General features: G+C 42.7%; 1 protein-coding gene across 1 annotated transcript in view; it reads left to right on the top strand.

The window, feature by feature from the left end:
- LOC122797804 (SCO-spondin-like) overlaps window positions 1-13325 on the top strand; it is a 4708783-nt gene that overhangs the window by 3186764 nt on the left and 1508694 nt on the right. The gene's annotated exons all lie outside the window — the stretch shown is intronic.

Raw genomic sequence — 13325 nt, 5'->3', positions numbered from 1 at the left:
TTTCTATTTTCTAGTAATTGTTTTTCTGGCAGCCACTGTAATTAGACTCAGCAAGGCTTTAGTATGTCTAGGCAATTCTGATCCTGTAGCATAACTCAAAAAAATCATCTCCCCAATCAGTCCAGTCCACTCACCCAGCATCTCTGACAGAGTGGTCTGCAGGGAACCCCAAAAGTCTGCCAGTTCATCACACCTCTAAAAAATATAATCCCAGCTACCTCTTTTTTGCCCATCAAAATAATTCTTGTTACTGTTTAGCCATATTTCCCTTTCTTTTATTTCCAACCCAGTTTTAAACTCCACTTTAATTTTATCCCACTTCTTAGCTATGTTTTCAGAAGACAAATCTGTCTTCTCTAGTAGCTGCTGAATTAATTCCACATTCCATAAATTCCTCTCTTTTCACCTGGTTGGTGGGAAAGCGCCAGTGTTTCATTTTCTTTTCATTACCTTGCATTTTTATTTTAGTTATTATTGGTGCATGATCTGAAATAGTTATTGGGTGCATTTCAAGACCTTTAATTAAATGCACGTTACTGTGAGATATAAAATCTATCTAGCCTAGCCCAGTTTTGTATCTTGGTGAGTAATATGTAAATTCACTCCGAACTCCTACTACTGAATTCACATTTTTCATGTCAAACATTTTCATAAATTTCTTCAAAAATTACCTTCCCTTGTTATATTATCCCTTCTAGGCCCCCAGACACACCTTTACTGTTGCAAACCAAATTCCAGTCTCCACATATAAGCAATATTCCTTGCTGAAAGCTGATTATTTCTCCCAAAATGTTCTTAAGCTCTATTATAGCAGTTTTAGAGGGATGTAAATGCATGCCAGTATAATCCTCTTCCCTAGCAAGTAGCCCCTTAGTACTATGTATCTTCTATTATTATCTTTTTTTCCTCTTCAATCACTATTGGAGCTCCTCTTGCAATTAATATAAGTACTCTTTTCCTTTGCCCCAAATATTCCAATGAATAATCATCCTGGAAACCTCTCTTTACCAAATTCACATGCTAAGTTTTTTCCAGGTGTGTCTCCTATAACATAGCTATTTGTACTCTACATTTTTTAATATAGTTCACTACTCTTTCTTTTTTATTTTTATCTGTAAGACCATTTAGATTGAAAGACATTACAGAAAGTGTGAAGAGTAGGTAAAGATAGATGAAGGCTGCTAGCCTAGCCAGATAGAATTTTGCAGATAATTCTGTCATTTGTAAGTATGAATGTAAACTACAGGATTGTTGTCTTAAATGTAAAGAAATACTGTTACATGTGGAACTGGAAATAAATGTGACAAAAGTGCACTGTCCTTACCAAAGTAAAGCATGTGGTAACCCTTTGATGTAGACAGTGGTGCTGAAGGGTCTAGACGAAGGAATTATTGCTATTGTTTTAACCAAGAGTTAAATTGCTAGATTTAAACATGCAAATATATTTTATTGCTCTGTTTCCTGACCAGCTGCAAGATAACAAAAGGAGATGTTAAGAATGTAAATGCAGTTTCTGTTTGCCTGGGAACCCAGGGAAGTGTGAAGAATGATGTAATGTGTAGCCTGGGAACCCCAGGAAAGTGTGATGAATAATGTAATGTGAATCAGAACTGCAATTTCAATTTAAACAGAGAGAACCAGAGAGGATTAAGCATTTTTTTGTCTTGACCGTCCAACTCACAGCACTGTCTTGCTCATATCTAAGTTATTGTAGACTTGTGTTTTCTTTTAGAAATAGCTAGAAACTAAAAAGATTAGACTAAGTGTTTTTCTGTGATGTCAGAACTGTACTATTGAATTATTTTAAGTATTTCTCTGTGATCTCTGAACTCTTGACTACCACTGTGTAGTAAGACGTATTGCCTTGTGTTTTTATTATTTATTATTAAATATTTTAAAACATTTCAACTGTCGCTGTTTTGTGTAGAAATAATTTAAGCTCTAGAGTACATTGCATATTTATAGTGATTACTGTACCAAGTCACTCAAATAAGCCTTGAGTGTTTAGTTATACTATCAATTGGATAATAATATTGCACAGTAATAATTGGACACCTTTTTAAGGGCCTTTGAGTAGCTGATAAATATTAGCTGGCTGGTGGCAGTGATTTCTACCGTACAGTCTGGGTAAAAGGAGCACAGATGGAGAACCTGTGCCAGCCTTCCCCAGGAGTGTCTGTGTGGTTGTATAAACTCTTATCTCAAAGTGTGTGTGTGTCAGCTACTTGAGTAGAGACACAAAGCACTGGTTGGACAGAGAGGGCACTGGAGATTTTAACTTGCCCAGCTTGCTGAGCTCTGGACCCTATAGCTGTGCCAGTGGGGAGTCTTATTGGGGACCTGGAGAGCAAGGGAGTGACCAGCCCCAGACTGACTGTGATCTCTGTGTGCTCTTAAGGGAAATTGCACTTTACTGTGTGTATTTGTTATCCTTTCCTCATATATGAGACGCCCTCTCTGGTGTTAGTGGTGAGGATTGAGGCTCCTTGATTTGTGGGCCAAGGCACGGGCATCACATATTAATTTTTTGGCAGCGGTTGGATATCCACATCACATATTAATTGGTGGCAAATACTAATTGGCTTGTAGTGGTGTGGGTAGAGTGAATTCCTGTAGCTTGTGTACAGTGAGCTTTGAAGGTGTTCTGTACTCTAAATCAACCATGCAGTGAATACTCAGAGTTCAGATCACAATTGTTTTATTTCTTTTGTTAGCTTAGTTAGTCAGGGTGAGCAGGCAGCGTGTCAGCAGAGGATTATGGAAAGTTGACAAGGAGCCAGCTGGCGGAGATGTGCCAGGCTAGGGGACTGGTGCATGGAAACCTGACTAAGGCAGACCTGATTGCAGCCCTGGTTACAGCTGCATCAGAAAACAGCAACCAGGAGGACAATCAGACTGGCAGTGGAGATATAATACCCTTAGAGAATGGACAGCTCAACCTTTCTGCAGAGGACAAAGATCCATCTGGAGCTAAAGAGACTTGAGTTGGAGGCCAGGCATTTGGAGATAGAAGCTGAGGAAAAGGAGAGGCAGAGGAAGCATGAGAGAGAAATGCTGACTCTTCGCCAGAGTCATGGAGGTAATGGGGAAGGGAGTAACTGGACCCCAAAAGCATAACAGGTCAGTAAATTTCTTCCCCACTCCACAGTTTAAAGAGGGGGGATCATTTTGATAGTTTCATTCATATGTTTGAGAGGATATGCAAACAGTATAATGTTGACCAAAGGCTCTGGGTATGGTTCCTGACCCCCTTACTCCATGGTAAAGCTGTAACTGTATCGTCTAAAATATCTGACATTGCATGTTTTGATTATACTGCTGTAAACAAATTGTCTATTAGAGTTTTTTAAGCTAACACCTGAAATGTATAGGAAAACATTTTGTGAGCACAGACGCAAGGCAGATGAAAGTGTGTGTAAATATGTTGCTGAACTGAGCACTTATTTCCATAGGTGGGTGAGTGGATGTCAGGTCACCACCTTTGAAGGGCTGGAAGACCTTTTGGTGAGGGAACAAGCCCTTAGCACTTTGCCTGAGGACATGAGGATCTGGTTAGCTGATAGACAATGTGCTACTTCAGATGAGTTGGGGAGGAAGGGAGACCTGTACCTGGCAAGCAGTGCAGCCCTGCACAGGAAGGGGACCCCCAGTACTGCTCATGGCTTTAAAGGAACCCATGGTGGGCAGCGCAGACTGCCCCAACAGAATCTGCCAGTAGCAGGGGAAGCCACTAGTCCAGGTACGCATCCAGAGCTAGTGTTAAATGTTTTGAATGCAACCAGAGGGGCCATGTGGCATACAGATGTCCATGGAGGCAAGGTGAGTACAAAAGGTGAGGGAGCCAGTAAGTGGGAATGACAAATTTCCAATAGTAGGTTGTCTTGGGACAACAAGGGTACCAAACTACCACCAGAAGCTGTATCCTAATTAAGTGAATGGCAAAGAGGCCATTGTCAAGAGAGACACAGCCTCTGATATAATCATTGTAAAGCCTGCAGTGGTTACAGAGGAACACTACCTGCATGGGCACTCTACTCCAGTCAGGGCTTTAGGAAGGATCCCATTCCAAATATCTAGGGTTCACCTTGACTGGGAGGGTGGATAAGGATGCCAGCAAGTAGGTGTGTGTTTGAGGATATACCTGCAGATGCCTGATAGGGAATGATTTTGATAGTGCAGTACACTGTGCTTGTGCAGTTGCACGCAGTCAGGCATGGAGACAAGCAGGTAAGTCTGGTAGCCTGGAGGAGACCCAGACAGACTGCATACTTGCAGCCAGGATTGGTAAGGTGGTTACTTCAGGGAGGGAGCTACTCTGTAGCAGTGAGACTGAATGTGAGCCACAGCTGCTTGGGGGTACTGATGGTCCCTTGGTCAGAGTGACTGCACAGGTTGAGGTGAGTAGTAGTACCCAGGCTGACAGTAAAGCACCACTGTCAGAGGATGCCAGACTTCCTGTGGAAGGGGAGCTGGGAAGGGTTACAAGGAGAGAGTTGAGACAGGCACAGCTCTAAGACCCTACATTGCAAGGCCTGAGGCAGGTAGCTAGGGAGGCACCTGATTCTCAAGGAAAGGGGGAATCTGTATACTCGGACAAAGGGTTACTATACAGAGAGTGGACCCTTGAGGGAGGGCTAGAAGGTGAGAGAGTACAGCAGTTGGTAGTGCCTAGAGCCTACCTTCTGGCGCTTCTAGCCATAGCCCATGATATTCCCTTTGCAGGTCATATGGGCATAAAATGTAGAAAGAGTCGTATTATGCAGAACTTCTGTTGGCCTGGAATTTCCAGAGATGTAACAGGGTACTGCAGGACCTGTGAGCAGTGCCAAAAGGTAGGCCAGGCAGGAGAAGAGGTGAGAGCTCCTTTGATACCTTTGCCTATGATTGAGGAGCCATTTCAGAGGTTAGCTATGGATATTGTGGATCCTCTGAGTACCTCAGGTTCCACAGGAAAAAAGTATATCCTAGTGGTAGTGAATTATTCTACACGATACCCTGAGGCAGTAGCTTTGTCCTCCATTGAGGCAGAGAAGGTGGCAAATGCTTTGTTAGAGATTTTCAGCAGGGTAGGTTCCCAAAAGAAGTGCTGACTGACAGAGGTGCCAATTTCATGTCAGATCTGCTGGCTTGTCTGTGGAAGTCCTGTGGGGTGAAGCACATGAAGACCACCCCCTATCATCCCCAGACTAATGGTCTTGTTGAGAGGTTAAACTCTACAATCAAGTCCATGCTATGGGCATTTGCAGATCAGTTTAAGAGGGAGTGAGAAGAATATTTGTCCCATCTGTTGTTTGCTTACAGAGAAGTTCCCCAAGAATCCACAGGTTTTTCACCATTTGAGTTGCTGTATGGGCATAGGGTGAGGGGACCTCTAGATTTAATTTGAGATGTGTGGGAAGGTGACTGCAAGTCTCGCAAGGAGTCTGTTGTGGCATAGGTCCTAAACCTCAGGACAAGACTCAGGGAACTTATGGGCTTGGCCCAGGAGAGCCTGACAGAAGCCCAACAACTGAAAAAGGTGTGATATGACAGGAATTCTTGAGCTAGAGAGTATGCTGTGGGGCAGCAGGTAATGGTTCTCGTTCCTGTCGGACACAACAAACTGCAAGCAGCTTGGGAGGGTCCCTACAAGGTGGTAAGAAAGGTAAGTGATGTTAACTACATGGTGGAGCTGCTAGGCAGAAGGCAGGGGCTCAAATTGTACCATGTTAACATGATCAAACCTTACCATGATAGGGAGGCCCTTGTGCTGAGCATTTGCAGTGGATTGCAGGAGGAGTCTAAAGGAGATCTGGGGACTGATCTCCTCAGTGAGGCTTGGGCTGACACCTCAGTGGAAGGGGTAGTAATGTCCCAGCAGCTATCTCCTACTCAGGTTCAAGAAATTCGAGCAGTGTTGCAGGAATTTGAGGACATGTTCACAGGGAAACCAGGGTGCACCCACCTGGGGTAGCACCGGGTGGACACAGGACCCCAAAGGCCTATTAGGCAGGCCCTTATAGAGTGCCTGAGAGAATCAAACAGACTCTGAGGAAGAAGGTACAGGAGATGTTGTAACTAGGGGTGATTCAAGAGTCTAACAGTCCCTGGGCCTCCCCGGTGGTGCTGGTGCCAAAGAAGGATGGCAGCACCAGGTTCTGTGTAGACTACTGAAAATTAAATAGTCATGCAGAGTCAGGTGCTTACCCCATGCCTAGGACAGATGAGGCCCTTGAGCAGCTGGGTGGGGCTAAGTATCTTACAACTATTGATCTTACCAAGGGTTACTGGTAGGTGCCCTTGACTCCCAGTGCTAGAGAGAAGTCAGCCTTTGTGACTCCTTTTGGCTTGTATGAGTTCACAAAGATGCCCTTTAGAATGAAGAATGCCCCAGCGACTTTCCAGAGGCTGGTAGATCATATCCTAGTAGGAGCAGGAGGGTTTGGCCTTGCATACCTAGATGATATTGCCATCTGCAGCCATTTCTGGCCAAAGCACCTTCAGCATGTCAGGACGTGCTGGGCTGACTACAGAGGGCAGGGTTGACCATTAAGCTGAGCAAATGTCAGGTGGGTATGGCAGAGGTCTCCTACCTATGACATAGAGTGGGGAGTGGTATGATAAGGCCAGAACTTGCCAAAGTGAAAGCCATTCAGGCATGGCCTGCACCTGGTACTAAAAAGCAGGTGAGGGCATTTTTAGAGACTACAGAACGTTCGTCTCCAGTTATACTACCATAACTGCTCCCCTCACAGACCTAACAAGGAAGAACAGGCCAGATAAGGTAGTGTGGACCCCAGCATGTGAGCAGGCATTCCAGAAGCTTAAAGAAGCTTTGGGAGGACCCCCTGTATTAGCCAGTCCAGGTTACAGCAAAGAATTTGTCGTGTAGGTGGATGCTTCGAACCATGGGGTGGGGGCTGTACTTAGCCAGATTTCTTCAGAGGGAGAGGAGCACCCAGTGGTTTATCTCAGTCATATGCTCCAACCCAGGGAGGAATGCTATGCAGCTGTAGAAAAGGAATGTCTAGCCATAATGTGGGCACTGCAGAAACTTCAGCCTTATCTGTATGGAAGGAAATTCACTGTTATGACAGATCACAACCCCCTAACATGGTTAAACAGAGCCAGCCAGCAAAATGCCAAGTTGCTAAGATGGAGACTGGGTTTGCAAGCATATGATATGTCAGTGCAGCACCGCAGTGGGAGTTGCAATGCTAATGCAGATGGGCTCTCAAGACAGGGAATAGGGTAGGTATACTCAGATAGACCTGACATTCTCAAGCAGCATTTCTCAAGGGTCACTTGAAAAACTAGCTTGAGTTCCCCAGGAGGGGGAGATATATGAAGAGTGGGTAAAGATAGATGAAGGCTGCCAGCCTAGCCTGATAGAATTTTGCAGATAATTCTGTCATTTGTAATTATGAATGTAAACTACAGGATTGTTGTCATAAATGTAAAGAAATACTGTTACATGTGGAACTGGAAATAAATGTGACAACAGTGCACTCTACTGACCAAAGTAAAGTATGTGGTGACCCTTTGATGTAGACAGTGGTGCCGAAGGGTCTAGATGAAGGAATTCTTGCTATTGGTTTAACAAAGAGTTAAACTGCTAGATTTAAACATGCAAATGTATTTTTATTGCTCTGTTTCCTGACCAGCTGCAAGATAACAAAAGTAGATGTTAAGAATGTAAATGCAGTTTCTGTTAGCCTGTGAACCCAGGGAAGTGTGAAGAATGATGTAATGTGTAGCCTGAGAACCCCAGGAAAGTGTGAAGAATGATGTAATGTGAATCAGAACTGCAATTTCAATTTAAACAGAGAGAACCAGAGAGGATTAAGCATTTTTTTGTCTTGACCATCCAACTCACAGCACTGTCTTGCTCATATGTAAGTTATCTTAGACTTGCGTTTTCTTTTAGAAATAGCTAGAAACTAGAAAGATTAGACTAAGTGTTTTTCTGTGATGTCAGAACTGTACTACTGAATTATTTTAAGTATTTCTCTGTGACCTCTGAACTCTTGACTAGCACTGTGTAGTAAGAGGTATTGTCTTGTATTTTATTATTTATTATTAACTATTTTAAAACCTTTCAACTCTGGCTGTTTTGTATAGAGATAATTTAAGCTCTAGAGTACATTGCATAGTTATAGTGATTACTGTACTAAGTCACTCTAATAAGCCTTGAGTGTTTAGTTATTCTACCAATTGGATAATAATATTGGACAGACATAATTGGACACCCTTTTAAGGGCCTTTGAGTAGCTGATAAATATTAGCTGGGTGTTGGCAGTGATTTCTACCGTATAGTCTAGGTAAAAGGGGCACAGCTGGAGAAACTGTACCAGCCTTCCCCTGGAGTGTCTGTGTGGTTGTATAAACTCTTATCTCAAAGTGTGTGTGTGTCAGCTACTTGGGCAGGGACACAAAACACTGGTTGGACAGAGAGGGTGCTGGAGATTTTAGCTTGCCCAGCTGGCTGAGATCTGGACCCTATAGTTGTGCCAGTGGGGAGTCTTACTTGGGGACCTGGAGAGCAAGGGGGCGACCAACCCTGGACTGACTGTGATCTCTGTGTGCTCTTAAGGGAAATTGAATTTTACTGTGTGTATTTATTATCCTTTCCTCATATATGAGATGCCCTTTCTGGTGTTAATGGTGAGGATTGAGGCTCCTTGATTGCTGGGCCAGGGCACGGGTGTCACAGAAAGCATCATTTTCTTATGTGGTTATTGTTACCACCTTTTATATATAACTGCTCTTTTGCTAAATGTCTAGTTCCAACTTTTATGTTGCATGTATATACTGTTCGGTAGGTTGGTCTTTTATATAGTTGTTTCATGTCATATTCATTTGCACCTATGTCACAAAGAGAACAAACACCCCCCCCCCAAAAAAAAAAAACCCTCCTAAAACCTATGAACTTTACAATAACACACAAAACTATGTACATCTTTAAATATTGAAGTTTTTGCTTCCTAATAAGAACATAAGTTCTAAATTGATAGCTGCTCAGACAGGCTAACATTAACCAAAATGTAAGGTTAGTCATGCTAAGATGCATGGTACAGCCTGCACTATTAGTAAATGCTATTTAATTTTTTATATGTATATAACTCTCCCAGTTGAAAAAAAACACTTGAATGCTTTCAGTAAACACTTTCTCCAAGCCATTTTTCTTTATCAAATTATCTTCTAGTGTCATGTAAACCAGACACAAAACTGCTAAGGGTACCTTGTTTATCATAAAGAAAGACTTACAGTATTCAATATTCTTTTTCATTTACATGATTTGTAATAAACTTGTTACTGGATAACACCTATGTTTTTTACCCAGTCATTTCCCTCTGCAAGCATGGGAAAAAGCACACTGATTTTTATTTTGTCATACTCACTTAACCAGACCCTTGTACTCTCCCCCATCTCCTCCCCTCCTCATTCTTTTTTCATTGCAGTGCATACATTTTTCAAAACTGGATAAAGAAAAAGAATGGTGAACAAGAAAAAAAAAACAAAGACACCTGTTACATTCATATCCCCATTGCATTTAAAAAAAACTGAGAGAACTTTACTTCAAGTGTAACTGGTTTTGTATTATCTTTAAAGCTGTCACACCTGGGAGACCCCTGATTGTTTTCAGGGAACATTATTATCCCAGCCAGTTTGTCTGTTTTATAGGTTCATAGGTTCATATGTTGGTACTAGGCTATCGACCCTAAGGCCTATGCAAGCCTGGCCATAACAATTCCCTGGAAATTTTTTCCCACAATATTTACTTCTCTGGGCCCCTGTCTAGCAGGGCGACTGACATGATCCCCGGGGTGAATTTCCTATCTCCCATTCAATCATCAAGGTTCCTTTTGAAGAGGGCCAATGAGGTGCTCTGCTTGGCATGTATGGGCAGTCTATTCCAGAGTATGGGGAGTCTCTGGGTCAGGAGCCTATCCCTCCAGCATGTTTTGTTCATTGTGATGATAAGGTTTAGATCCCTGGAGCATGTGGCTCTGAGCAATTGGGATTTCTTTAAGTGGAGCATGTCCAACAGCTCCGGGTTTGACATGGCCTTGTATGTTAAGCAGAGATCACCTCTGAGTAGACGATATGCCACAGAGTATAGCTGGAGTTTTTTTAGACGGTCATCATATGGCATCTGCTTTAGGCCTGTGATTCTTGTAGTGAGGTATTTCTGTGGCCTTTCCAGCTGTTGCAGATGTCTTGTGAGGTACATACCAAATGGGGCATTATACTCTATAATGGGTCTAATGAGGGATGATTACAGTGGGACAATGAACTCTTTTTTCTGGATGAAAAGACCTTAGTGATGAGGTGTGCCACGTAGAAGGATTTCCTGACTGTTGTGGCGATGTGGTTATCGAAAGTGAGACCACAGTCCACTTGTGTCCCTAAGTCTCTCATCACACTTTCGATGTTTAGTGTCCTGCCACCTATGTGGTAGTTCATGGGTACATGTTTTTTTTCCAAAGGGAATGACTATACATTTCTTGGCATTAAGCTTGAGCCCATGGCCCTGGCACCAGGCATCTGTTTCTGTAAGGCCCTTTTGTAGAATATCCACATCATTTGGAGATTCAATAATGGCTCCCAGTTTGCAGTCATCTGCAAACTTTGTTAGCCAGAGTCCCTTAGTGTTGGCCTGTACTTCAGAGAAGTAGATGCCAAACAAGAGTGGTCCCAGGACTGAACCCTGAGGTACTCCACTTGTCACTTGTCTGGAGCTGGATTTGGAGTGGGCTACTTTTACAGTCTGGGTTCTGTCAGTAAGCCAGCTGGCAACCCATCGAGTGACGTAGGGATTTATGCCCAGCTTAGTAAGTTTATCTATGATTCCAGAGTGGGGGATGGTGTTGAAGGCCTTGGCGAGGTCCAGATAGGCTGTGTGGACCTCCTTACCCTCGTCCACAGCTCTGGAGACCGATTCGAAGGAGGCAGTCAGATTCAGGAGACAAGATCGGCCCTTCACAAACCCAAACTGGGTGGGGTCCAGTGTCTGGAGGTTGCCAATGTCTTTGTTTATAAGTTCCATGATAATGCATTCCATGCCCTTGCAGATCAGGCTTGTCAGACTGATGGGACGGTAGTTCCCGGGATCCAAGGTGGATCCTCCCTTATGGAGCGGGATAACTGTAGCTGTGCGCCACTTAGTGGGCACGAAGCCTGAGGTGAGGCTATGATTAAACATGACACTTAGGTGGGGTGCCAGTTCATTTTGTAGTTCATGTAGTACACAGCTTGGGATGTCATCTGGTCCCATGGATGCTGTATTCTTAGCTTTGGAGAGTGCTGTTTCTACCTGTGTGGCTGTGATTATTGGAATTTGACAGTCTTTTGGTATTGAGATGGGCTCTTTAGGGGGTGAGAGGGGAGTGAAGTTGGCACTAAATCGATCTGCCAGGATATTGGCAATATCCTTGGGATCATTATACTTAATGCCACTCTGTTGTAGCTCAGAGCAGATCTGAGCATTGCCATTTAGATTCTTGACATAACTATAGAATGCCTTGTGGTTGTCTTTGGAATCTTTGGCAATTTTATTTTCGGAACTAGCTTTTGAGGATTTTATGAGTGATCTCAGCTTCTTACTGAGGCTGGTAAGGGAGTTTTCTGCATCCTGGGATTTTCATCTTTTCTGCAACAGTTTCTTCCTTCTGTTGTATAGTTTGTTTATAGCAGGGGACCACCAGATTGGCTTTCTTTTTTTTGAGAAGAGCATCTTAGTTCTATTTGGGATGGTACGATTCATGCACAAGTGGATGTGCTCATACAGTACCTTAGTGTAGGATTCTGCAGTCAAATTTCCAGATCCTGTCTGCGTGGGTGTTATGAAGTTTGTCACTTCTGACTTCAGTAGCATGAAGTTGGCTTTGGAGAAGTTTTTTAAGGAGGTTTCCTTACTGGGGGGTGGGGGTGGGATGTGGATGTCAAGGATGATTTGCTTATGGTCAGACCTGACCAGTGAGGGGGTGACCACTGGTGTGGAGCATCTATCTCCCATGTTGGTAATGACCAGGTCTAGGATATTGGAACCCCTGGTGGGACAATGGATTAGTTGATCCAGGGTGTTGGAATTTATGAATTCCAAGAACCGTTGGGAAAAGGAGTTTTTTCTTTTACCTCAGCTAATCCCCTACCACCACACTGTCTCCAGTTTTTCTTTACCAGATTGTCTCCATGGAGACATGCCGCAGAAATGGTACTTATATACATTTGCAAGTTGTAGAAAAACAACCTTATAATATTCAATATTTTTTTTCATTTACTTGCTCTCTATTTTAAAACAAAGGTCATTAATCAGTCATTTTCCCATGCAAGAATGAAAACAAAGCACATCAGTTTGAACTCTGTCATGCCCCCTTAACCAGGCTCCCTTTTTCCTTTCCTTTTTTTTTTTTTTTGTGTGTTAATACATTGCTTATGTTTCTCAAAACTGCACAAGAAGAAAAAGAGAAGAGGGGAGAAAAATAAAAACACCTGTTTACAATCCCCATTACACCCAAAAATAGCATGCAAAGAAAACCATACAACAATGATACAATACTATTAAGAAAAGGTGTTTTCTTTACTTAGAGTTAGCGTTCTCCCCTCTCTTTCCCTCCCCAAAGCATTTTTCCGAACCTTAATGACATGAAGTAGGGCATATAACTGAGTCCCCCACTCAGCAAACAAATTTTGAAGAAGTCCAATTTTTCCAAATTTTCTTATGCTATCATATTTCATAAATATAATTACTGCTTTGTAATCCCACATTAAGTTACTGATTATATTACTGTTCTTCTCTATCACCCAGATCTTGTCTCTGCTTCATTTCCAACGTACTCTTGATTCTTTTGGTCAATTCTCCTGCTCCCTTCCTTCTCTCCAACATTTTCCATTGAAATACTGGAAAAGGTTTCACAAGTGCAGTCTCTCTGTGATCTGTATTATCAGAAGAGTGAGAAGCCGAATCTCCTTCTGTTTTACAGCTCAGTTTTTGGTGGATAAACATCTGTATTTCCTCCTCAGCATGCACTTCATCAAAAAATGATTTTGTCCCTCCAGGGAAGAATACCTTGAAAACATCTGGATATAGCAGTTTGAATTTCACACCTGCATCTCGGCATTCTTTGAGTAGCGGGATGAATTTACTTCTCTTTTGCCTGGTGTACAATTAGTAATCGTCCTCCACAAACACTCTGCTCTCACCTATTTTAGTATTTTATCTTTCTGCCACAGTTTTGACAAAATAAATTCTTTGTGCTGGTAGGATTGCATCCTTACTATTAAAGGTCTAGGTTGCTTTCTTATCGCTAGATTTGGAGGATACACACAATGTGCCCGTTCAA

The sequence above is a fragment of the Protopterus annectens genome, chromosome 3.part1 (genome assembly GCF_019279795.1).
Source record: "Protopterus annectens isolate FY-2018-M chromosome 3.part1, PAN1.0, whole genome shotgun sequence".
In the NCBI taxonomy this organism is placed as follows: Eukaryota; Metazoa; Chordata; order Ceratodontiformes; family Protopteridae; genus Protopterus; species Protopterus annectens.
The sequence above is the reverse complement of the archived record's forward strand: the minus strand, read 5'-3'. Positions and strand labels throughout refer to the sequence as shown.